The sequence below is a fragment of the Hyla sarda genome, chromosome 6 (genome assembly GCF_029499605.1).
Source record: "Hyla sarda isolate aHylSar1 chromosome 6, aHylSar1.hap1, whole genome shotgun sequence".
NCBI classification, from domain to species: Eukaryota; Metazoa; Chordata; class Amphibia; order Anura; family Hylidae; genus Hyla; species Hyla sarda.
Genome location: NC_079194.1, coordinates 168,615,690 through 168,642,933, shown reverse-complemented (window position 1 = coordinate 168,642,933; position 27,244 = coordinate 168,615,690). Strand labels below are relative to the sequence as shown.

Genomic DNA, 27,244 nt, shown 5'->3' with positions numbered 1-27,244 from the left:
CCTATGATAGGTCTATTGGGTTATTTAGTGAAGCTTGGCAGAGATCAAATATCAAGTTTTTCTAAATTATACTTTAATATACTTCCTCCCACCATTTAATATCCCTAAGTCTTTTATTTTTTCATCTAAAAACCTATATGGGCTTGTTTTTTGCAGGACCAATTGTACTTTATTATGTCTTCATTCATTTTTCCATAACATATTGCTCTAAAACAGAAAAAAAAATATTTTTGAGGTGAAATTAAAAAAAGCAATTGTGCTAATTAGGATTGGTTTCTTTTTTATGACATTTACTTTGCGGACAAATTAACATGTTATCTTGATACTTTAGGTCAGCACGATTAAAACAATACCCAATTTGTATTAGTTTTTACTAATTTAAAAAAATTCTAAACTTTTAAAGAAAAAAGAACTAATTGACATTTTCTCTTTTATTGTTATTTTTTTTCCATATACTGGGCTGTTTGAGGGCTAATTTTTTTGCACCATAATCTATTGTTTGCATTCGTACCATTTTGGTATTGATTGGGCTTTTTGATTGCTTTTTACTTTATTTTTTCTGTGCTATGATGTGATAAAAAAAACACAATTCCTGGGTTTGGTATTTTTGGTACAGGATAAATAATGTTTTATTTTAACAGTTCGGACAACTACGCACGCAGCAATACCAAATATGTTTATTTTTTATAATTTCTTTCATATTTTTAATATGGAAAATGGGAAAAGGGAGGTGATTTAAATAATTGATATGGAAGGAATTAATGTTTGTGCTTTAAACCTTAATTATATTATTATGTTTACACTTTATTGGTCCACTTATGGGTTTCCTCATACAAATCAATGCAGTTCTATAGAACTCCATTGATCCATGTGATCTGAGCTCACTTGGCGGAGCCAAATGCAGATCCACAGCCACCAGGGAAGCAAAGGTAAGCCCTCCAGTAACGTCTACAGTGGATCGCCCCCAGCAATCGTGCTGCAGTGGGGGGGGGGGGGACAATCTACCCCACTATACCATCAGGGATGCATTAAAGGTCCCTTTAGATGCTGCTGTCTGCTTTGACAGCAACAGTGCCCCTCAGCTACAGGAATCAGCTGAGAGCCACCCGGTATGGCGCAGGCTCGTGTCAGAAGCCCGCACCATACACCATTAACGGCACATTGACGTGTATACACATCATTGTCGTTAACAGGTTAATGTTGCGGTCCCCTCAAATTAGTTTAGCCTTTAATGTCTAAACCTTGGTAACAAAAGTGAGTGCAGCACTAAGTGTCAATATTGTCAACCCCTCCATGACGACATCGGAGAGCTGGTAGATGTTAGAGACCTGGCACTCCCCCACTTTTCTGTTTGAGGATGCCCCACATATGCTTATTAGGGTTTAGGTCTAGATACATGCTTGGCCAGTCAATCACCTTTATCCTCAGCTTCTTTAAAGGGGTACTCTGGCCTTAATGATTATATTGAAAATGTCACTTAACTCCTCCTTTCTTGTATCCTGATCTTTATACCAACATTTGTGTCCTTTTTCTATTATAATTATTTATACATACCTATGTTGTAAGTTTTTTGTTTTAAATATTGCGGTCACGATGGCTCCTTGAGCAATACTGCTGCATTTTATCCTCTTCATAGGCAATACCTTGCTGTTCCAGCAGTAAGCTGCAATACAATTCAGTTTTTTGTCATATAGGAAAGTCTTTTGGTCACCTGACACCATTTACACACATTGTTATATCCATCAATATCCTATCTTAGGAAATTGGTCCTTTTACGGCTGTGGTGAGGTGGATCCACTGACCTGTGAGGATGATGGCGTGGGCCGTACCATGGAGCGGAGTCTAAGGTGCCACTGGTTTTTACCAGAGCCTACCGCATAGCAGGATGGACTAGCGCAGCAGGCAGCACCAAGGTCGTTACCCCTGATACGACTCGTCCCCACAGGCAGCCGAGCTCTGAGCTGGTGGCAATGATGCAAGGTCAGGACACATAGCAAGAGGTCAGAAGGAAGGCGGCACAGGAGCTTGGTCAGGATACGTAGCAATGGGTCAGATACATGGAAAGGCAAGACACAAGTAAACGCTTTGACAATAAAGGTGCAAAGATCTGGCAAGGATTAAAGGAAGTGCAGGGTTATACAGGGTCAAAAGAGACTAGCACCAATCAATGGTGCGCTGGCCCTTTAAATTTTAGAGAGCCAGCGGGGACGTGCGCCGGCAGACACGGAGAGCGGAGGAGACAGAGTGGAAGGATGTGAGGAGAGACCCAGCGGTCGCATGCGTTCGCATCGTGGGATGCGAACTGCAGCCTGGCCAGCAGCAGAGACAGGGTACATTGTAATGACATCACTCATGTTACCACCAAATCTACAGTGAATTGCCTTCTTCTGATCCCTATAACTTTTTAATTCTTTTTTGATAGTTTTGATTGGTTTTGATGAGACTTTGTGATTGCTTTTTATAGTGCATACACTAATCAATGCTGTTTCTGTAGAGGCTGGCTGAAGCATTAGAGTGCAGCTCGGGTGGCAGGTCCTCTCAGCTTTTTGGGACCCCACGATTTTGCAACGGATGTCAGCTCCATTGAGCAACCGGTAACTGGATATTCGGCATTTTAGAGTCAGATCGCCAGGGTTAATGCCAGAAATTGTTCCGATCAGCAATTTCTGGCATTAGTCACAAGTTCCGGTTGCTGGTAGCAGCTGGGACCAACTAGCGATGACGCACGCTCAGCTGCTGAGCGCACTTCATAGTTTAGGAGTGGGCACAGGGTGTACATTTATGCCCTGCACCTTAAGGGGTTAAACAATGTTATACAGGCTATGCACTTACTACTTTACATTGTAGCAAAGGGTAATTTCTTCAGTGTTATTACAAGGAAAGATAAAATAAAATATTTACAAAAATTTAAAGGATGTACTAACATATGAGATACTGTAAGTAACACAGTTCATAAAGCTGCAAAAAACAAAAAAAAAACAGCCTATTATCCTGTACTTTGCTCCATTCAGCTGTTCCTCAACCCTGACCAGTCTCTCTGTCCTAGCTGCTGAAAGACACCCCCACAGTATGATGTTGCCACCACCATGCTTCACTGTAGGGATGGCATTGGACAGGTGATGAGTAGTATCTGGTTTCCTCCACACATGATGCTTAGAATTGAGGCCAAAAAGTGTAATTTTGGCTTAATCAGATCAGAGACTCTTCTCACAGTCTGAGAGTCCTCAAGGTGCTTTTTTGCAAACTTCAGACAGGTTTAATGTGTCTTTTACTAAGGAGAGGCCTTTTTTCTAATCGCTATGTCATAATATCCAGATTGTGGAGTGATGGTTGACCTGCTGGCAGTTTCTTCAATCTGCACACAGAATCTTTGAAGCTCAGCCAGAGGGACCTTTGGGTTCTTGGTCATCACACTTACCAAGGCCCTTCTCATTGTTGTTCCAAACTGTTGTTCTTCCGTGTAAGAATAATGGAAGGCACTGTGCTCTTGGGAATTTTCAGTGCAGCAGAGGTTTCTTTGTACTCTTCTCCAGATCTGTGGGTCCACATTATCCTGTATCTGAGCTCTACAGGCTGTTCTTTTGTCCTCATGGCTTGGTTTTTGCTCCAATATGCATTGTCGGCTGTGACCCCTTATATAGATAGGGGTGTATCTTTCTAAATCATGTCCAATAAACTGAAATGGACACAGTTGACTCCAATAAAGGTGTAGAAACATCTCATAAATGGATAAATGGGAGGCCACCAGAGCTAAATTTCTATGCAAAATTATAATTTGTAATTTTAAAATAAACTTGCAAAAATTTTCAAGATTCTATGTTCACATTGTCATTATTCCCTAGACCAGGGGTCCTCAAACTACGGCCCGCGGAGCGCATTTATCCGCTGGGCGTTTTTGACTAAGGACATCTATGTGTTCCGAAAGATGCTTTCGGAACACAAGGATGCCTCTGTTAAGTCCCTGCGGCCCGCGTTTACTTTAAAAACGCGGGGACCACCGGGAACAGGCGCACGCAGCGACGTCATTGACGTCCCATGCGTGCGCCCATGGCAACCGAGCGGAGGAGCGGAGAAGCAGAGAAGAAGCAAGGACGCGCGCTGGAGGTAAGTGTTTACCAGCGGCGCGTCCCTTCGGTGTTCTAACCACCGATCCTCCGGTCCTGCTACTGCCGGAGCGGTGGTCGGAACACTGAAATGGGGCAGTACACAGGCATACAGCCTCCAGCCATACTGTATTGCTGGAGGCTGTATGCCTGTGGGGGAACATACTGCCAACGTAATTTGGGGAGCTATACTGCCAACGTAATTTGGGGGACTATATTGCACCTAATGTGGGGGACTATACTGCCAACCTAATGTGGGGGACTATATTGCACCTAATGTGGGGGAACATAATGCCAGCTTAATGTGGGGGACTGTATTGCACCTAATGTGAGGGAACATACTGCCAACGTAATGTGGGGGACTATATTGCACCTAATGTGGGGGAACTATACTGCCAGCCTAATGTGGGGGACTATATTGCACCTCATGTGGGGGAACATACTGCCAGCCTAATGTGGGGGACTATATTGCACCTAATGTGGGGAACATACTGCCAGCCTAATGTGGGGGACTATATTGCACCTAATGTGGGGGAACATACTGCCAGCCTAATGTGGGGGACTATATTGCACCTAATGTCGGGGAACTATACTGCCAGCCTAATGTGGGGGACTATATTGCACCTAATGTGGGGGAACATACTGCCAGCCTAATGTGGGGGACTATATTGCACCTAATGTGGGGGAAAATACTGCCAGCCTAATGTGGGGGACTATATTGCACCTAATGTGGGGGAACTATACTGCCAGCCTAATGTGGGGGACTATATTGCACCTAATGTGGGGGGAACTATACTGCCCGCCTAATGTGGGGACTATATTGCACCTAATGTGGAGAAACATACTACCAGCCTAATGGGGGGGGGGGGGGGACTATATTGCACCTAATGTGGGGGTAACATACTGCCAGCCTAATGTGGGGGAACTATACTGCACCTTATGTGGGGGGAACTATACTGAACCTAATGTGGGGGGAACTGGGGAACTACCCAGTTCCCATTGAAATGCTGGTAAGTTTGTTGATTTAACTTTACTTGTTCTTCATTTTAATTATTGTATTTATTCCCGTTTTGTTTCTTCACTTCAAAATAAGATATATGCAGTGTGCATAGGAATTTGTTCATAGTTTTTTTTTTTTTTTAACTGGCCCCCTGTTTAAAAAGTTTGAGGACCCCTGCCCTAGACACCATGCGACGTACATATACATCGCTGCTGTGTACATAGATATATTTCGCAGTATATTGTGAGTCTATGAAGCAAGCGCAGACGCTGACGACTGAGGCCACCACACACTGTAAATGACCAACATCATTGATCACGGTGATGTCAGTCACCAACCTCTTAAATGCTGCAATTGCAACATTTAAGAGGCTTCTGACAGAAGCGGCATCTGTTACCTTCCGATTGGCACACTTTTGTTTCCTCCAGCAGCAGGAGTCCTCCTCGTCAAGCCCGTGCAGGTCCCATGATGAATTGCTGTAGATCTCTGATCCAACTAAGCAGCAGCTGAGAGGATGACGGGAGGGCCCTTACCTGCCTCCTCACTGTCTAGTTGGTGGCCCTAAGCTCCAGTCAGCCATGGCAGGCTAGAGCAATGAAGCACCCATAACAATGATCAATACTGCTCTATTGCGCAGCATTGAACAGTATATGCAATCAGAAGTTAATAGAAGTAAATAAACCCCATCCCTTATAAAAGTTAAAATCACCCCCACCCCCTCCTTTTTTTCATACATTTGGTATGGTATATGGTAAACAGAAATTAAATGATATCATTACAAAGTACAATTGGTCTCGCAAAAAAAACCCTCACAAGGCTCTGTGGATGGAGAAATAAGTTGTTATGTCTTTTAAAGGTGAAGAGGTGAACATCCAAACCAGGCCATACATTGTCTGTGTCCGTAAAGGGTTAAGCAGTGCAGAATGATGGGTGAAAAATAGATTATTAAATTATTTTTTTAAGGCTAAAACTTAAAAAATTGTTAAAAATGTCTGAAAGCTTTCTGAATGAATTGTAGATGAAAACCCATTAACCTGATTGAAACAAAGCACTACAGTCTGGCTATAGACTAATTTTGTAGAATGTAAACCATTTGCATATAGTTTGCCTATGGGCATGCTATGGGTATGCCACTGTAATGTCAGCATTGGTCATCCACCAGCATATTGTGTGTCCTGGCACCTGTCGGTGCCAGGACACACAATTAGTTGGCAGATGACCGAACCACATATGCCAGGGGATCACTGAGCCACATTCTCTCCACTATGTCTCCACTGTAAGCCCTAGGCCTCCTCCTCTGAACTTACTCTGCTGCCTCTACCATTGCTGCAGTCCGTGCTATGTCCCCTGTACATTAGCATGGGCTGTAACTCTAAAGTTTCCCTCATCAATCCCTGTCAGGCACCTCATATATAAGGTTTCTCTTGCCTGAGCAATATTGTAGATAGTCTACTAGTGAATGTGGCTGTGCTGATCTGCTGTCTCCCTGATCTAAGCCTGTTTCCTGACTCTGCCTGTGTCTAATCCTGCTGTTCCTTGCTGCTTCACCAGTGCATTACCCGGACTGGCAACCATGCCTGTGTTCTCATAAAGGATGCACCACCTGGCTGCATCTACGTGTCTCAGCTCTGCTGGTCTTCTGACTCAGCTTTCTTACTTAGTACTCTGCCTTGCTGTGCTGCTACCACCTACAGTGTCTGTTAATACCTTCTGCCTCTATCCTCAATGCTTGGCACCGGAGCGTTCTGGCAAGCTGCCACCTAACCAGGCCCACTCTTGAAATAGTGACCTGTTACCTCCCCTGCAGCAGAAGTCCGATTCCTGGAGCTGGATAAAGGATGAAAACCAGGAAAATACTTAGACGCTGCTCCCAAGTTTGGCCCAAATTCAAACAGGTAGGTAGCACAATGGGTCCATGCCCACAATAGACTGACATCCACTTGTCAGGAAGGGCATGTGCCGATGCAAACACTGAGCTTGCAGGCTGCTCTGTAACTCCCTCCTCTCTGTTTTCAGGCTGCAGTCTGATAGAAAGGATAGGTGTGAGCACAGAGGAGTGCTAGTGCCTCCCTCTCTTACTAGACTTTGTCCCAGCCTGTGCTTTATCTGGGACAAAGATGATGTAGCCAATCAGGGTTATGTTCTGGATGGTATGGGGACCCCTAGGGTATATGAAGTATATTAGAAAGGTTAATGATTTGCGAAGACATACAACATCAGTTTTTGTTACTAACAGTGTCCATTTAAAGTGCTCGACTTGGACACACAGCTTAAAGGGGTACTCCGGTGGTCAACGTGTTTTTCCGTTTTTGACTTACCCTATTTGTTTTGTTTAATTTCTATTCTTGTTGTTTAGCCTACTCTATTTCCGTTATTTGTTGTCTTTTTATCCCCCCCTTTGTTTTCCTATCTTTGCTTCTATTTCCTGTTTCTTGCTGTGCTGAAAACTACAAATCCCAGCATGCCACATGCCTTGCTGGTTTGGGGCGGCTCCTTTTTTTTTTTTTTGTTTGTTCCGCCCTTTACCCACCTTACTATTTTCCCGGGTCGGCCCCCTTATACACAGCACACTAATATAATCAGCCTTGGTTGGGATACACTGTCACACACACACACACACACACAAAAGGGACTACAACTCCCAGCATGTGTCATTCAGGAGTCTTCAGTCTGTGGTATAACACCAGCATGCTGCCTCTGTGGTCTCCTGGGGGTTGTAGTTCACCACACCTCTGTAGGGCATACACCAGTGTTTCCCAACCAGGGTGCCTCTAGGTGTTGCAAAACTACAACTCCCAGCATGCCCTGACAGCTTTTGGGCATGCTAGGAGTTGTGGAGGCACACTGGTTGGGAAACACTGGTGTAACATGATGTGTATGCTGAATAGGCTAGAACAGTGTTTCCCAACCATTGTACCTCCAGCTGTTGCAAATCTACAACTCCCAGAATGCCCAAAGTCTGTCAGGGCATGCTGGGAGTTGTAGTTTTGCAACAGCTGGAGGCACACTGATTTGTAAACACTAGCATACACACACACACACACACAACAGAGACTACAACTCCCAGCATGTGTCATTCAGGAGACCCTCCCCTCCCCCTTCACATATAGGGGGAGATTTATCAAAACCTGTGCAGAGGAAAACTTGCCCAGTTGCCCATATCAACCAATCAGCTTGCTGCTTTCATTTTTATGAAGGCCTGTGAAAATGAAAGAAGCAATCTGATTGGTTGCTATGGGCAACTGGGCAACTTTTCCTCTGCACAGGTTTTGATAAATCTCCCCCATAGAGATCATTCCCAGTATGAGATTTATTCCCCTGCAGTCCATACATCCCCCCCTTCAGATAACACTTATCTTCTCTGTGATGTCCTTCTCCTGTGCAGACCTGCGTCCTTAGAATACAGAGCAGGGGGAGGGAAGGGGAGGAGCTGTGTACTCAGCTGGATGAGATGAGGAGGCGTGGCTTATTGTAATCATGCAGACAGAGAGAAAGAAAGAAAAAAAAAATAAAAAGCTGTGACATCTTGTCCACAACAGACTCAGAACTGTGGACAACAGTTAAAGAAAACCCTCTGAACTACAGAACTTCCTGCCCAACAAACAGGTAAGAAAAACACACACATGCTGCCAAAACATATAACACATGTATATTGCAAAACAACAAAACTTACAAAGAAGATGCCATATAGTCAAAAAAATTAACCACCGGAGTACCCCTTTAAGGTTACTGTTCTGATGTTCTGTTCTTCACCTAATGATCTGGTAAAGTGCTGCTGTAGCTCTCTACCCAATTTTAGAATGAACTGTGTGACTGTCTTTTCTATCTCTATAATGAGTGCATGGAGAAAGCAGAAAGCTGGACCAGACTCATGGATTTGTAGAGGCTTTTCTGGAGGTGGGACTTTTGTGTGCAGTATGGAAAAAGGAGATGAGTGTCAATGCAAGGGGACCAGTGCCTCTGGAGAGTGGGAAGTGTCTTTTTGCATGGAGGGCAGTGTCTGTGTGCAGAGGAAGCTATCTGTGTGGAGGGGCAGAGTTTTCTATGTGAAGGGGGTAGCTGTCTGTATGAGGTGAGGAGCCATTAGTGTGCGGAGGGCAGTGTCTGAGTGCAGAGGAAGCTATCTGTGTGGAGGGGCAGAGTTTTCTATGTGAAGGGGGTAGCTGTCTGGATGAGGTGAGGTAGTGTGCGGAGGGCAGTATGTGTAATAAAACAGTGCATGTATTACAATCTGTGTAAGCAGGGGTGTGACTATAAAATGCTAGGCCCCATAACAAATTTATGGAGCCTAGTTATACTGATAAGTCACATAATTCATAATGAATACATTGTTTTTTTCTTTATCTGTGCCAAACCAATAAGACAACTTTTTCAAAAGTGCAGACTATTGGAATATTACGCCTATACATTACACTGCAATCCTGCTGATATTGCCAAAACTGTGGCTGGTGCTGCCCAATACCATTAAATATTCTAGATATAAAATAGTTCCCAAGAACAGGGATAAAGATCACATCAGGGGTAAAACTACAAAATAATAAGCCCCTGATCAGACTTCATGGGATGTCCCTTATTTCCCCCTCTCACATAGACTGTAGCTCATATCCAAAACCAACCACCGAACCCCACCGTTGTATATACTACTGTTCATGACACCCTCTCTCACAGAAATTGCTGCTCCCCCTCCCCAATCATTACCTTCTTAGTCTCAATGCTGTAGCTAGAACTGAAAGGACATTTGATGACATAATCAAGGCCCTTGTGTACTGTCCCAATACCATCATTTCTAGAGTTTGGATGGAATAAGAACAGGCTGTCTGAGGTGGATGTGATTAGCTGCTTAACATGGTATGTGATTAACCTTTTGTGTGTTGATGAGGTTTGATATAGTATTTTTTCATGCTGCTAATGCATGGAAATGGTGACGAGATTGCTCAAACTTTCCCTACACTCACATAATTGCTTCCTACATCTAGCCCCAAAACTAGTTACCAAATTTATGTTTAGAATACCTGGGCTTAGAGGTTTTTTTCTCAGTAAGGGTGCATTCCCACACAGCGTATTTTGCTGTGTATTTGCTGCGTATTTGGTGCTGCGTATTTTCCTACCCATTGACTTCAACAGGGAAAATAAAATACGCAGCAGCAAATACGCAGCAAATACGCAGCAAATACGCCGTGTGGGAGCGTACGCTTAAAGTGTACAAAAACCTACCACTTAGTTCATTGGGAATGGAAGATCAAATGAAAGTAGATGGAGATGGGAAGGTGTATGGAAGAAACTAGGTAGAGTAGGACTCGGACATAAGAATAATATAGAAAGCAAAGTAATCAGAACCCTATAAGAGTTAGCCGCTGAGTTCTTCCATGATTTCTGCATCAAAACTGTGATTTTACGCAAATTGTGGCAAAATACACAAAAGATGAATCTGTATCCTTCGTTTAAAGGCCAGGTCTGAGTGGAAATTGTATACCTCTTCCTGACCTTGCGGGCCCTGTAACAATTTCTGTGGCTGTTATAGCAGTAGTTCCACCCCTATGTTTAAGAGAGTTGGGAGACCTTGTAAGTAGTCTATGAGAGAGATGGGGGTCCATGGGAGCTGGACGACTAGTTCCCTAGTTAGTCTTCACCTCTACTCTCTATCGTCAACAATGATGGGTGTAAGCCTTCTCTTTCAGTTCAATATACATATAGAGGTGGTGCTCAGCTCCAACATAGAAGATATCCAAAATGCCCTAATACAACATCCATAAATAGTGCATATAAGTGTCTGATTAATTCATGTAGGATTAATTTATGCAGAGGGCATGACAGCAGCAATGTCAGGCAATATCGTTTTCGTGGAAACACCCACTTCTTAAGGCAAGAATAGTTTGTCTGTGAAATGGCCGTTGTCCAACATTGCTTCTGTCATGATCTTGGCATTAAATAGAGGCACTACATGAATGAATCCATGTTGGAGGGTGCTGCTTATATTTACTACTAATATGGCTGCTGTTTCACTTGTATATCAGTGCAGCTGTGGCAACATCTTTGATGCATCCTCTACACGTGAACCTGGACATAGTGTTCAGCTTAAATCTTCATTTGATGGTAGATCTGAATAGATGGAAGTTGGGAGATCTTAATATACAGTTATATGTTATATACAGTATATGTGTGTATGTGTATATATATGTATATATATAAAGTGTGTGTGTAGAGCATGAATATATGTGTGTGTTTGTGTATATATATATATATATATATATATATAATATGTGTAACAGTGAGCGCTCTGGTCCCCTCCTCTGTACCGGAGCACTCGCTGCCTCGGCCTCTACCTGCTGTTCCCCGGCACGTCCCGGTCAGACACGCTGACCGAGAGAGCCGGGATTCCTCTGGTGGGGTTGCGGTTAGCGTGGCGGCTGATCACTGCACACACCGCATCCCGTTCCTCCTCACCTGCAGCTCTGTCCCCGTGTGCTGCCTCTGTCCCCCGGCACGCGCGGCCACGCTCATTAGGGCACGCGCGCGCCGGCTTCATGAAATTTAAAGGGCCAGCGCACCATTGATTGGTGCCTGGTCCTCACTGTTCTATAAATGTCTCCTGCCCCTTCCTGCCCATGCCGGATCTTTAGTGCCTTGTGCCTAGTGAAAGCGTTCCCTCTGTTCAGTGTTGCCCTTGCCTGTTGCCGAACCGTTGCCCGTCCCTACTGCTAGTAAACCTGTGCTGCCTGCCCTGACCTCTGCTACGTCCGACTACGCTTCTGCCTGCTCCTCCTGTACCACGCCATTCTCAGCTACCAGAGGGGTCGAGTCGCTATCGGGTGGAACGACCTGGGGGCTACCTGCCGCAGCAAGACCATCCCGCTTTGTGGCGGGCCCTGGTGAAGACCAGTAGTCCCTTAGACTCCGTTCCCCTGGTACGGCCCACGTCATCGCCCCTCTGGTTCTGTGGATCCACCTCCTGTCTCCTGACCGGTACATTACAATATGTGTGTATATATAATGTGTGTGTGTGTGTATATATATATATATATATATATATATATAATATGTGTGTGTGTGTGTATGTATATATATATATATATATATATATAATTATGTGTGTGTATATATGATGTGTGTGTGTGTATATATATAATGTGTGTGTGTGTACAGCATAAATATATATGTGTGTATGTGTATATATGTATATATATGTGTGTGTGTGTGTGTGTGTGTATATATAATGTGTGTGTATGTATATATATATATATATATATATATATATGTGTGTGTAGAGCATGAATATATGTGTGTGTTTGTGTATAGATATATATATATATATATGAGTGTGTATATATAATGTGTGTGTGTGTATATATATATATATATATATGTCACGATGCCGGCTGGCGGGTAGTGGATCCTCTGTGCCAGAGAGGGATTGGCGTGGACCGTGCTAGTGGATCGGTTCTAAGTCACTACTGGTTTTCACCAGAGCCCGCCGCAAAGCGGGATGGTCTTGCTGCGGCGGTAGTGACCAGGTCGTATCCACTAGCAACGGCTCAACCTCTCTGGCTGCTGAAGATAGGCGCGGTACAAGGGAGTAGACAGAAGCAAGGTCGGACGTAGCAGAAGGTCGGGGCAGGCAGCAAGGATCGTAGTCAGGGGCAACGGCAGGAGGTCTGGAACACAGGTTAGGAACATACAAGGAACGCTTTCACTGGCACAATGGCAACAAGATCCGGCAGGGAAATGCAGGGGAAGTGAGGTGATATAGGGAAGTGCACAGGTGAAGACACTAATTGGAATCACTGCGCCAATCAGCGGCGCAGTGGCCCTTTAAATCGCAAAGACCCGGCGCGCGCGCGCCCTAGGGAGCGGGGCCGCGCGCGCCGGGACAGGACCGAGGGAGAGCGAGTCAGGTACGGGAGCCGGGGTGCGCATCGCAAGCGGGCGCTACCCGCATCGCGAATCGCATCCCGGCTGGAAGCAGAATCGCAGCGCCCCGGGTCAGTGGATCTGACCGGAGCGCTGCAGCGGAGAGAGTGTAGCGAGCGCTCCGGGGAGGAGCGGGGACCCGGAGCGCTCGGCGTAACAGTACCCCCCCCCTTGGGTCTCCCCCTCTTTTTAGGGCCTGAGAACCTGAGGAGCAGACTTTTATCTAGGATGTTGTCCTCAGGTTCCCAGGATCTCTCTTCAGGACCACAACCCTCCCAGTCCACTAGAAAAAAAGTTTTCCCTCTGACCTTTTTAGAGGCTAAGATCTCTTTGACAGAGAAGATGTCCGAGGAGCCGGAAACAGGAGTGGGAGGAACAGATTTGGGAGAAAAACGGTTGAGGATGAGTGGTTTAAGAAGAGAGACGTGAAAGGCATTAGGGATACGAAGAGAAGGAGGAAGAAGAAGTTTGTAAGAGACAGGATTAATTTGACACAAAATTTTGAAAGGACCAAGATAGCGTGGTCCCAACTTGTAGCTAGGGACACGGAAGCGGACATATTTAGCGGAGAGCCATACCTTGTCTCCAGGGGAAAAAACGGGAGGAGCTCTTCTTTTCTTATCCGCGAACCTCTTCATGCGTGATGAAGCCTGTAGGAGAGAATTTTGGGTCTCTCTCCATATAATGGAAAGGTCACGAGAAATTTCATCCACAGCGGGCAGACCAGAGGGCAAGGGGGTAGGGAGGGGGGGAAGAGGGTGACGGCCGTACACCACGAAAAATGGGGATTTGGAGGAAGATTCAGAGACTCTGAAGTTATACGAGAATTCGGCCCATGGAAGGAGATCTGCCCAGTCATCCTGGCGGGAGGAAACAAAATGTCGCAAATAATCACCCAAGACTTGGTTAATTCTTTCTACTTGTCCATTGGACTGGGGATGATATGCAGAAGAAAAATTTAATTTAATCTTGAGTTGTTTACAGAGAGCCCTCCAGAATTTAGACACGAATTGGACGCCTCTATCCGAGACGATCTGCGTAGGCAATCCGTGAAGACGAAAAATGTGTACAAAAAATTGTTTAGCCAACTGAGGCGCTGAAGGAAGACCAGGAAGAGGGATGAAATGTGCCATTTTGGAGAATCGATCAACGACCACCCAAATAACAGTGTTGCCACGGGAAGGGGGTAAATCAGTAATAAAATCCATACCAATCAGAGACCAAGGCTGTTCGGGGACAGGCAGGGGATGAAGAAAACCAGCGGGCTTCTGGCGAGGAGTCTTATCCCGGGCACAGATAGTGCAGGCTCGCACAAAGTCCACAACATCCGTCTCCAGAGTCGGCCACCAATAGAAGCGGGAGATGAGTTGCACAGATTTCTTGATGCCCACATGACCAGCGAGATGGGAGGAGTGACCCCATTTGAGGATTCCGAGGCGTTGGCGTGGAGAAACAAAGGTCTTTCCTGGAGGAGTTTGCCTGATGGAGGCTGGAGAAGTGGAGATCAGGCAGTCAGGTGGAATGATGTGTTGCGGAGAGAGTTCAACTTCTGAGGCATCCGAGGAACGAGAGAGAGCATCGGCCCTAATGTTCTTATCGGCAGGACGAAAGTGAATCTCAAAATTAAATCGGGCAAAGAACAGAGACCACCGGGCCTGGCGAGGATTCAGCCGTTGGGCAGACTGGAGGTAGGAGAGGTTCTTGTGGTCGGTGTAAATAATAACTGGAAATCTTGATCCCTCCAGCAGATGCCTCCATTCCTCAAGTGCTAATTTAATGGCTAGAAGCTCTCGATCCCCGATGGAGTAGTTCCTCTCCGCCGGAGAGAAGGTCCTAGAAAAAAAACCACAAGTGACAGCATGCCCGGAAGAATTTTTTTGTAAAAGAACAGCTCCAGCTCCCACTGAGGAGGCATCAACCTCCAATAGGAAGGGTTTGGAAGGGTCAGGTCTGGAGAGCACGGGAGCCCAAGAAAAGGCAGACTTGAGTCGTTTAAAGGCGTCTTCCGCTTGAGGAGGCCACGACTTGGGATCGGCATTTTTTTTGGTTAAAGCCACGATAGGAGCCACAACGGTAGAAAAATGTGGAATAAATTGCCTGTAATAATTGGCGAACCCCAAAAAGCGTTGGATAGCACGGAGTCCGGAGGGGCGTGGCCAATCTAAGACGGCAGAGAGTTTGTCTGGATCCATTTGTAGTCCCTGGCCAGAGACCAAATATCCTAGAAAAGGAAGAGATTGGCATTCAAACAGACATTTCTCAATTTTGGCATAGAGTTGATTGTCACGAAGTCTCTGAAGAACCATACGGACATGCTGGCGGTGTTCTTCTAGATTGGCAGAGAAAATTAGGATATCGTCCAGATATACAACAACACAGGAGTATAGCAGATCACGAAAAATTTCATTGACAAAGTCTTGGAAGACAGCAGGGGCGTTGCACAGGCCAAAGGGCATGACCAGATACTCAAAGTGTCCATCTCTGGTGTTAAACGCCGTTTTCCACTCATCCCCCTCTCTGATGCGGATGAGGTTATAGGCGCCTCTTAAGTCCAATTTAGTAAAGATGTGGGCACCTTGGAGGCGATCAAAGAGTTCAGAGATGAGGGGTAGGGGGTAGCGGTTCTTAACCGTGATTTTATTAAGACCGCGGTAGTCAATGCAAGGACGTAGGGAGCCATCTTTTTTGGACACAAAGAAAAATCCAGCTCCGGCAGGAGAGGAGGATTTACGGATAAAGCCCTTTTTTAAATTTTCCTGGACATACTCAGACATGGCAAGAGTCTCTGGGGCAGAGAGAGGATAAATTCTGCCCCGGGGTGGAGTAGTACCCGGGAGGAGGTCGATAGGGCAATCATAAGGCCTGTGAGGAGGTAGAGTCTCAGCTTGTTTTTTGCAGAAAACATCCGCGAAGTCCATATAGGCCTTAGGGAGACCGGTTACTGAGGGAACCACAGAGTCACGGCAAGGGTTACTGGGAACCGGTCTTAGACAGTCCTTGGAACAAGAGGGCCCCCAACTCTTGATCTCCCCAGTGGACCAATCCAGGGTTGGGGAATGAAGTTGAAGCCAGGGAAGTCCAAGGAGAATTTCCGAGGTGCAATTGGGGAGGACCAAAAGTTCAATCCTCTCGTGATGAGATCCGATGCTCATTAGAAGGGGCTCCGTGCGGAAGCGTATGGTACAGTCCAATCTTTCATTGTTTACACAATTGATGTAAAGGGGTCTGGCGAGACTGGTCACTGGGATGTTGAACCTGTTGACGAGAGAGGCCAAAATAAAATTTCCTGCAGATCCAGAGTCCAAGAAGGCCACGGTAGAGAAGGAGAAGGCAGAGGCAGACATCCGCACAGGCACAGTAAGACGTGGAGAAGCAGAGTAGACATCAAGGACTGTCTCACCTTTGTGCGGAGTCAGCGTACGTCTTTCCAGGCGGGGAGGACGGATAGGACAATCCCTCAGGAAGTGTTCGGTACTAGCACAGTACAGGCAGAGGTTCTCCATGCGGCGTCGTGTCCTCTCTTGAGGTGTCAGGCGAGACCGGTCGACCTGCATAGCCTCCACGGCGGGAGGCACAGGAACAGATTGCAGGGGACCAGAGGAGAGAGGAGCCGAGGAGAAGAAACGCCTCGTGCGAACAGAGTCCATATCTTGGCGGAGCTCCTGACGCCTTTCGGAAAAACGCATGTCAATGCGAGTGGCTAGGTGAATAAGTTCATGTAGATTAGCAGGAATTTCTCGTGCGGCCAGAACATCTTTAATGTTGCTGGATAGGCCTTTTTTAAAGGTCGCGCAGAGGGCCTCATTATTCCAGGACAATTCTGAAGCAAGAGTACGGAATTGTACGGCATACTCGCCAACGGAAGAATTACCCTGGACCAGGTTCAACAGGGCAGTCTCAGCAGAAGAGGCTCGGGCAGGTTCCTCAAAGACACTTCGGATTTCCGAGAAGAAGGAGTGTACAGAGGCAGTGACGGGGTCATTGCGGTCCCAGAGCGGTGTGGCCCATGACAGGGCTTTTCCGGACAGAAGGCTGACTACGAAAGCCACCTTAGACCTTTCAGTGGGAAACAGGTCCGACATCATCTCCAGATGCAGGGAACATTGGGAAAGAAAGCCACGGCAAAACTTAGAGTCCCCATCAAATTTATCCGGCAAGGATAGGCGTAGCCCAGGAGCGGCCACTCGCTGCGGAGGAGGTGCAGGAGCTGGCGGAGGAGATGACTGCTGAAGCTGTGGTAGTAACTGTTGTAGCATAACGGTCAGTTGAGACAGCTGTTGGCCTTGTTGCGCTATCTGTTGTGACTGCTGGGCGACCACCGTGGTGAGGTCAGCGACAACTGGCAGAGGAACTTCAGCGGGATCCATGGCCGGATCTACTGTCACGATGCCGGCTGGCGGGTAGTGGATCCTCTGTGCCAGAGAGGGATTGGCGTGGACCGTGCTAGTGGATCGGTTCTAAGTCACTACTGGTTTTCACCAGAGCCCGCCGCAAAGCGGGATGGTCTTGCTGCGGCGGTAGTGACCAGGTCGTATCCACTAGCAACGGCTCAACCTCTCTGGCTGCTGAAGATAGGCGCGGTACAAGGGAGTAGACAGAAGCAAGGTCGGACGTAGCAGAAGGTCGGGGCAGGCAGCAAGGATCGTAGTCAGGGGCAACGGCAGGAGGTCTGGAACACAGGCTAGGAACATACAAGGAACGCTTTCACTGGCACAATGGCAACAAGATCCGGCAGGGAAGTGCAGGGGAAGTGAGGTGATATAGGGAAGTGCACAGGTGAAGACACTAATTGGAATCACTGCGCCAATCAGCGGCGCAGTGGCCCTTTAAATCGCAAAGACCCGGCGCGCGCGCGCCCTAGGGAGCGGGGCCGCGCGCGCCGGGACAGGACCGAGGGAGAGCGAGTCAGGTACGGGAGCCGGGGTGCGCATCGCGAGCGGGCGCTACCCGCATCGCGAATCGCATCCCGGCTGGAAGCAGAATCGCAGCGCCCCGGGTCAGTGGATCTGACCGGAGCGCTGCAGCGGAGAGAGTGTAGCGAGCGCTCCGGGGAGGAGCGGGGACCCGGAGCGCTCGGCGTAACAATATATATATAAAATGTACAAACAAGAAAGTTGCAACAGCACTCTAGGTCAAAAAATGGAGGCTCTCAGCGCACTTTTTGATCAAAATGTGTCCCCCATACATATATATATGTAGTGTGTGTGTGTGCCGCATGAATATATATAAATGTGTGTGTGTGTATATATAATGTGTGTGTGTACAGCATGTGTGTATATGTATATATATATATATATATATATATATATATATACATATATGTATATTATATATATGTGTGTGTGTGTTAGTGTGTGTCTGTATGTGTGTAATTGTGATTAGTTTTTTTTTCCCCCTGTATGTGATATGTAGTGGTAAATCTGTCACTAGGCCAATATGACGCCCCTGTCACCGCTCACACTGTCACAAGTGCTGTCAAAGCTGCTGTTCTGTTCTGGTATGGCGGTAATGTTCTGTTCTGGTATGGTGTTGTTATTCAGTATTGTTCTGTTCTGGTATATTGTTATTCAGTCACGGTATGGCAGTATTGTTCTGTTCTGGTATGGCGGTAATGTTCTGTTCTGGTATGGTGTTGTTATTCAGTATTGTTCTGTTCTGGTATATTGTTATTCAGTCACGGTATGGCAGTATTGTTCTGTTCTGGTATGGCGGTAATGTTCTGTTCTGGTGTTGTTATTCAGTATTGTTCTGTTCTGGTATATTGTTATTCAGTCACGGTATGGCAGTATTGTTCTGTTCTGGTATGGCGGTAATGTTCTGTTCTGTTCTGGTGTTGTTATTCAGTATTGTTCTGTTTTGGTATGGCGTTGTTATTCAGTCACGGTATGGTGGTATTGTTATGTTCTGCTTTGGTGTTGTTATTTAGTCACGGTATGGTGGTGTTGTTCTTTTCTGGTATGGTGTTGTTATTCAGTCATGGTATATCGGTATTGCTCTGTTCTGGTATGGCGTTGTTATTCAGTCACGGTATGGTGGTATTGTTATGTTCTGCTTTGGTGTTGTTATTTAGTCACGGTATGGTGGTGTTGTTCTTTTCTGGTATGGTGTTGTTATTCAGTCATGGTATATCGGTATTGCTCTGTTTTGGTATGGCGTTGTTACTCAGTCACGGTATGGTGGTATTGTTATGTTCTGCTTTGGTGTTGTTATTTAGTCACGGTATGGTGGTGTTGTTCTTTTCTGGTATGGTGTTGTTATTCAGTCATGGTATATCGGTATTGCTCTGTTCTGGTATGGCGTTGTTATTCAGTCACGGTATGGTGGTATTGTTATGTTCTGCTTTGGTGTTGTTATTTAGTCACGGTATGGTGGTGTTGTTCTTTTCTGGTATGGTGTTGTTATTCAGTCACGGTATATCGGTATTGCTCTGTTCTGGTATAGCGTTGTTATTCAATCACGGTATTGGGGTATTGTTTACAAATGTTAGAACACATGTTTGCAGATGCTGGGGGGCGGCAAAATAAGGTTTTGCCTAGTGCGGCAAAAATTCTTGCATCAGCCCTGCCGCCCCACCCCCCCACCCCCCTGTTGGGCCCCACTTTTAATTTTGCCCAGGGCCACACTAAGCCTAAAACCGGCCCTATTTATACATATGTACACAATTTACTCATTGCATAGCATGAATTAAAGGGGTACTCCGGTGGAAAACATATATATTTTTTTTTATCAACTGGTGCCAAAAAGTTAAACAGATTTGTAGATTACTTCTATTAAAAAAATGTAATCCTTCCAGTACTTATTAGTTGCTGAATACTACAGAGGAAATTCTTTTCTTTTTGGATTTCTTTTCTGTTTGCCCACAGTGCTCTCTACTGACACCTCTATCCATTTTAGGAACTGTCGAGAGCAGCATATGTTTGCTATGGGGATTTTCTCCTGCTCTGGACAGTTCCTAAAACGGACAGAGGTGTCAGCAGAGAGCACTGTGGACAGACAGAAAAGAAATCGAAAAAGAAAAGAATTTCCTCTGTAGTACACAGCAGCTAATAAATACTGGAAGGATTAAGATTTTTTTTATAGAAGTAATTTACAAATCTGTTTAACTTTCTGGCACGAGTTGATAAAAAAAAAAAAGTTTACCCCTTTAATTTGGTTTCTGCCCATGACAACCAATCACAGTTCAGCTTTAGCTTTCCTATCCTATTGTGCTCTGAAAGTTAAAGCTGAGCTGTGATTGGTGGCTGTGGGCAAAATCTCTCCAGTTTTTCTCTTACATTTTGAAAAATCAGAGCTAGGGTGCATATGGTCTTGCAGCTTATGTAGGGGAATATAGAGATTACTATAATTACACTATCCTACCACCAGGCAAGGAAGGGATGGTACTTGCAGTACTGTGATGTTGTACTAAGATACCATGGGATTGATAGCACAGTATAAAGGAAGAGAAAGCAGGCTTAAATACTTGTAGTATCCCAGTACCGGAGTGCGTCCTGTCAGGTAAACATTGCTTCAGGTGCTTGCAATAGGCCCTGCTGCTCAGGTGATCCTTTCATATTCATTGTAATCTTTATCTGTTAATTTATATTGTTTTGCACTATACCTTTAAGAAAAGTAAAGAATGTTTGTTAGGAGGTATGATACTTATGTGACCCTGATTGCCCAAGGGAAGGCCCCCTTAGCTAGGCCAGATATAGTGTAGGGGGGGAAGGAGCTAATCAGTTAGTTGCTGGAGAGTGTGTGTTCAGTGCAGAGCTCAGCGTGAGGCGCAGTGCGGAGAAGAGACAGCAGGAGTGTGAGGTGATTCAATGGAAGCCTATAATAAATCTTCAAGCAAACAAACGCGCCATTCTGGAAGTGTTCCCTGCCCAGGAGGATTCAGAAATTCCTAATTGTCAGCGTAATACCAGATGAGTTGATGGACCACACAGTGATAGTTCACACCCTGGCAGTGTAGCATTAATTGGACACTATCAGAACCCTAGTCAGCATCGGAAGCCTCAATCATGTCCAAAGTCCTAACTAAAATACTACAAGTCACAGCAAATCTACAGGGCTCCCAACGGTTACTCTGCATCTCCTCTACTCTGATCTGTGCTGTGAGGATTGTAACATCTACTCCTGCCTCAGTAAAGACAGTTATCCGTAATCTGGCATCTGTGTATTTCTTATTAGGCGCCTTGCCCAGGAGAAGCTGTCCTAACCTTGGGCCGTGTAGGTTAACGGTGTCACAATCATATCCAAACCCCCTGCACACAGTACTCCATAATTGGGCACCACATACTTACTTAACTTACATAATAACTATTTCCTTTTCCACTCTGTAAATGTGATGTTATAAATCTCAAATAAAGTGTGTGGGAGTGTGAAGATGCACTAAGGGTATGCTTATAAAGTGTATTTTTCACACATATCCGATTATTTTTAATTTAAATGTACAGAATAGTTCAAACTGTGAACTTCGGCATGCATTTTTTCCAAGTTCATAAGTAACATGTCACTTATTCTATGCGTATTCGGTATGGAAAACCCTTTAGTTATCCAAGTCTTAGATGAGCCCCAATGAATAGGACTAAACTGCATGAGCATATATGTTGCAGATATATTAAGGTATGCCTTAGATTTCTGCTACATATTGTGCTGTATATTGAGCTCCTATTACACGCCAAGTTTATATTTTTTTAATAACCTCACTTCCACGTGCACAATTTATGGCATTGTGGTGTCATTCATTTAGGAACCTGTACAGTTGTACATGGCATAATCCTCTTATAGGACCTAAGCTCAGGAAAAAGCCTTTCAGGAATGTCAGACTTACTGCACACAATGATAGTTCATGTTGTTACATGCACAAGTCAGAGTCTGGGAGTGCAGCTGCTACAATACAGGCTCTAGGTCATCTGGGGAATCAAGACGGAGCTTATATCACCAATACTCATTTAATATACAGAAAACTGCTGATGCATTTCACTGGGAGCTTTGGAAAATACTATGAGATTAACAAAGTTTTTTTGTTGTGCAGAGTTATACTGAAATTACGGCTCATTTCATACTGTGTTTGCAGTGTACATTTTCTGTATAAATTGGGAATATATCCATAGGCCCCCAGGCGAAAAGAGTGTCATTGCGACTTCTGTTGGGGCGGTAGACATCAGTATACATTTTATGCTTTATGGAATAGCATTGCACACTGCAAAGATGCACTAAGGGATATTGTGTTAAACTGTGCACCAAGCAGTTTTACACTGGTAGAGACTATGGGTATCAGATCCCCTAACACATTTCTCATATATGCGTGTACATACAGTATTCCTTTGAATCCCACTAAACCCCCTTATTAGAAAAATCTCAGATTATTATGGACAGATTTTAGTAGGATTGCATCTTCCAGATGGGTCACTAATGGTGAACATTTGATTAAGATAGCATTTTCTGAAAAAGTATTTCAGAGGGGTTGTTTGAAAGTACACAGTGATCAAAGCATTATAAGCTTAGACCAGCTTTCTGGAACATTATATATATATATATATATATATATAAACAAAAAGATGACTGCAGCACTCCAGAGTATCAAAAAATTTAAAGTGACCTTTATTCCATGAACAGGTAAGCCCAGGGCTTGAGAATGGTGTTGTGAGAACACCAAAAAGTCTCACTTGCCTGTTCATGGAATAAAAGTCACTTTTTATTTTTTGATTCTCTGGAGTGCTGCGGTCATCCTTTTCCTTCTGTATCCTTTTGGACCCGGGACCGGTACATTTTTCGGTGAAATTACATCTTATCTTTATTCTGTAGGCCCATATGATTAAAATGATACCCTACTTATATAGGTTTGATTTTGTCGTACTTCTGAAAAAAATCATAACTACATGCAGGAAAATGAATACGTTTAAAATTGTCATCTTCTGACCCCTATCACTTTTTTATTTTACTGCGTATGGGCCGGTATGAGGGCTCATTTTTTGCACCGTGATCTGAAGTTTTTAGCAGTACTCTTTTTGTATTGATTGGACTTGTTGATTTGTTTTTTGCGCGTACGCCATTGACCGTGCAGTTTAATTGATGATATATTTTTATAATTCGGACATTTCCGCATGCGGCGATACCACATATGTTTATTTTTATTGACACAGTTTTTTTTTTATGGGAAAAGGGGGGTGATTCAAACTTTTATTAGGGGAGGTGTTAAATGATCTTTATTCACTTTTTTTTTTCCACTTTTTTTTTGCAATGTTATAGCTCCCATAGGGACCTATAACACTGCACACACTGATCTTTTACATTGATCAGTGGTTTCTCATAGGAAACCAGTGATCAATGATTCTGCCGCTTGACTGCTCATGCCTGGATCTCAGGCACTGAGCAGTCATTCGGCGATCGGACACCAGGAGGCAAGGTAGGAGACCCTCCTCGTGTCCCACAGCTGTTCGGGATGCCGCGATTTCGCCGCAGACATCCCGAACAGCCCCCTGAGCTAACCGGCAATGTTTTACTTTCACTTCAAAGTTGAACGCCGCGTTAAAAGGGTTAATAGCGTGCGGCACCACGATCATTGCCGCGCTCTATTAGCATTGTTAGAGGCCGGGCCTGACGCGCATCGTGGCCCCGCGTTATAGAAAGGGAAAGGACTCAGGACGTAGTGGTACGTCATTGGTCCTTAACAGGTTAATGGGGTATTCCAGGAATTTATTTTATTTGACTATGCTACAGGGGCTGTAAAGTTAGTGTAGTTCATAATATACTGTCTGTACCTGTGTGAGACGGTTTTCTCACAATTCTTCTGTGATTTTCACCCCAATATTTATTTTTATCAGCATACAAAATGACTGTTGTCTCAGATTTTTCCCAGCTTGCAATGCGGCCGAGACCTGACTCACTAGTCAGCTGATGACTGATGAAGTCAAACAAGAAATACCTGTTCACAAAAAGCTAGCCACAGTGTTATGGTAATCTCACAACATAGCCATTTAGTCCCAAGACAAGTGCAGATCCTTCCTAAGCATGTCCATTACTGTCTGCCAGGTACGTACTAAAATCACCTTATGGTGGAGAACCCCTTTAACACCACACATACTTCAAACAAGCCAGATCCAGATGCATCACTGAGAAGTCTCGGACACTAGAAAAAAAATGGTAATGGAGTACAACATGTAAGGCCTGGTTCACTTCACATTATCCACAATTTTTTGTATACATATATATATATATATATATATATATATATATATATATATATATGTTGTTTTGTACTCTGTTGTGGGATCATTGCAAGTTTGAATGGCCACAGTACCCAGTGGTGTTGCCAGACTCCACCACATTAGCTTACAGTGAGATTGATTTGTGATTGAGCTGTTAGCTGGTTAGGGGAGGTGATAATAAAAAGCTGTATTCTTGGTGCCAGTAGGAGAGCATGGTTTACCTGTGTGTGGTGCTTTAAAGAGTCTGTTATTGTTCTGGGCTGTACGAGTAGGCAGAAAAGGTTGAGTAGACCAGTTGTGTCAGTCATTATTGTGTTAAGGGTCACTGAAATGTTTTATCTCAGAGGTGGATAGCTTATAAAGCTTGATACAGGCAGGTGACAGGGTTAAGGACAGGGGACAGGCTTAAAACTAGGCTTAAACCTGTTTGCAATGGTTGCTGCAGTCTAGATAGGTGCTGGTGGCTTGTTTGGAGGCCTAAATTTACCTGGGGGCTTGACGGGTATAAGAGTGGGTCATGTGGATTAAGCATAGTCTGTAAGAGTAGCTGAAGGTTAAAGCGTACCTGTCATTGTGCAAAAAAAAAGAAAAAAAGTGATATGTTACTCAGGACCCAATCCTGATCATGTGCATATAATCTTTATGTGTCTCGGACCTATATATCCAGAGATATAAGCATATATGTGCTGGTGAGTTACTTTTTCATTGTGCAGGCTGGAGGGGGCGTGTCTGTCTGTCTCCCTCACAGGAGCAAGCCTGTATAGTCAGCCAATCAGTACTCTCTACTCTGTAACCCTTTCCTCTCTGGTTTTATGCTGTGTCATGTGTCAGAGGAAGATACTTGGAGCTTGCCTGCAGTAATCAGAAGACATTATGGTGAATTCATAACAGGATAAAATGTATAAATATAAGAATAGATCTTTATAAAATTAGTGCAAGGATTTTTTAGATAAAAGTACAGCATTTTTTTGAATACATGTTCTATCTGTTTTATCTTCTCCTAGTAAAGCTGGATGCTAATCAGCATAGCTGTCACTATGTGTGTCATTCATCTTTCACAGACTCCTGAATGTCTGATCAACTTCTTTGTCGTTCAGGAGTCCTAGAAAGCTTTGACTATTTCAGCATGCTGGGAGTTGTAGTTTGGTAACAACCGAAGCTGCAATGTTTGTAAATAACTGTGTTAGAGCAGTGTTGCCTCCAGCTGTTGTAAAACTACAGTTCCCAGCATGTCCACACATCCTTTATCTGTAGTTTTGCATACACTCAATAGAAATCTCCTATACTAGATACCGGTATGCTTTACGGATGGTATCCAGTATGCGGTAAAATCTAGACTAGTCTGTCTGGCTAAAAGACAAGCGACCCCTAGTGGTGGCTATTTTGAGCTTTAATTTCAAGTGAATTTTTTTTTTTTTTTTTAACAGGTGTATATTGTGAAATGTCATATTATAATGAGTCCTGCAATATATGAAAAGTTTTTAACAATGACAATGTCTCTTTAAACTCCTGTCAGAAGTATTAAAATAGTGACCCTTATTCTGTTCGGTTGATCTAAATTTGGTTTTGCTTAGGTCAGTTGTTTGCAGTTTGGGTTACAGTTAGCGTGTAGTTATCCTAGTCCTGACTGTAACTTAACTTTTGTTATGGAAAGTTGTATCATGTTAAAGTAATATGGAATAGAAACTGCCACGCTTATTGTACCAGTTCTTAACCCCTTAAGGACGCAGGACGTACTCAAACGTCCCCTTTTCCGAGTCCTTAAGGACTCAGGACGTTTGAGTACGTCCTGTCAAATCCCGGCCCCCCGCCGCTAGCCGGAGGGGAGCCGGTGCCCGATGCCTGCTGAAATCGTTCAGCAGGCATCGGGGCATATCGCCCAGGGGGGTCATTATGCCCCCCCCAAAAAGGGCATGCTGGGAGCTGTAGTTATGCAACAGCAGGAGGCAGACCACCACAACTCCCAGCATGCCCTTATGGGCATGCTGGGACTTGTAGTTTTGCAACAGCCGGAGGCACATTTTTTCTATGGAAAAGTGTACCTTCAGCTGTTGTGTAACTACAACTCCCAGCTTGCACCAACAGCTAAAGTGCATGCTGGGAGTTGTAGTAGTGCATCTGCTGGTTGCATAACTACAACTCCCAGCATGCCCGTTGGCTGTCGTTGACTGCTGGGAGTTGTAGTTTTGCAACAGCTGAAGGCACACTGAGTTATATAGCAAACCAGTGTGTCTCCAGCTGTTGCATAACTACAGTCCCCAGCATCCCCAGCCAAAGTAATATGCCTCCAGCTGTTGTATAACTACAAGACCCAGCATGCCCTTCCGCTGTCCGTACATGCTGGGGGTTGTAGCTTTTGCAACAGCTGAAGGCACACTGGTTGCAAAACACTGAGTTTGTTACCAAACTCTGTGTTTCACAACCAGTGTGCCTCCAGCTGTTGCAAAACTACAACTCCCAGCATGCACTGATAGACCGTACATGCTGGGAGTTGTAGTTTTGCAACAGCTGGATGTTCCCCCCCCCCCCCCCCAATGTGAACGTACAGGGTACACTCACATGGGCGGAGGATTACAGTAAGTATCCGGCTGCAAGTTTGAGCTGCGGCTCAAACTGCCAGCGTGAAACTACTGTGAACCCCCGCCCATGTGACTGTACCCTAAAAACACTACACTACACTAACACACAATAAAATAAAAAGTAAAAAACACTACATATACACATACCCCTACACAGCCTCCCTCCCCAATAAAAATGAAAAACGTCTGGTACGCCACTGTTTCCAAAACGGAGCCTCCAGCTGTTGCAAAACAACTACTCCCAGTATTGCCAGATAGCCACTGACTGTCCAGGCATGCTGGGAGTTTTACAACAGCTGGAGGCACCCTGTTTGGGAATCACTGGCGTAGAATACCCCTATGTCCACACCTATGCAAGTCCCTAATTAAGGCCTCAAATGCGTATGGCGCTCTCACTTTGGAGCCCTGTCGTATTTCAAGGCAACAGTTTAGGGTCACATATGGGGTATCGCCGTACTC

General features: G+C 44.9%; 1 protein-coding gene across 6 annotated transcripts in view; it reads left to right on the top strand.

Moving 5' to 3' along the window:
- Positions 1 to 27,244, top strand: part of SLC7A10 (solute carrier family 7 member 10) — a 196,524-nt gene that overhangs the window by 51,743 nt on the left and 117,537 nt on the right. Inside the window, exon 1 of one of the 6 annotated variants that reach the window (XM_056525785.1) lies at positions 8,689 to 8,709. The exons of the other annotated variants lie outside the window; for them this stretch is intronic. The gene's annotated coding sequence lies outside the window, so the exon portion shown is untranslated. Of the gene's footprint in view, positions 1 to 8,688; positions 8,710 to 27,244 lie in introns of those variants that run through there. 6 annotated transcript variants of the gene reach the window in all.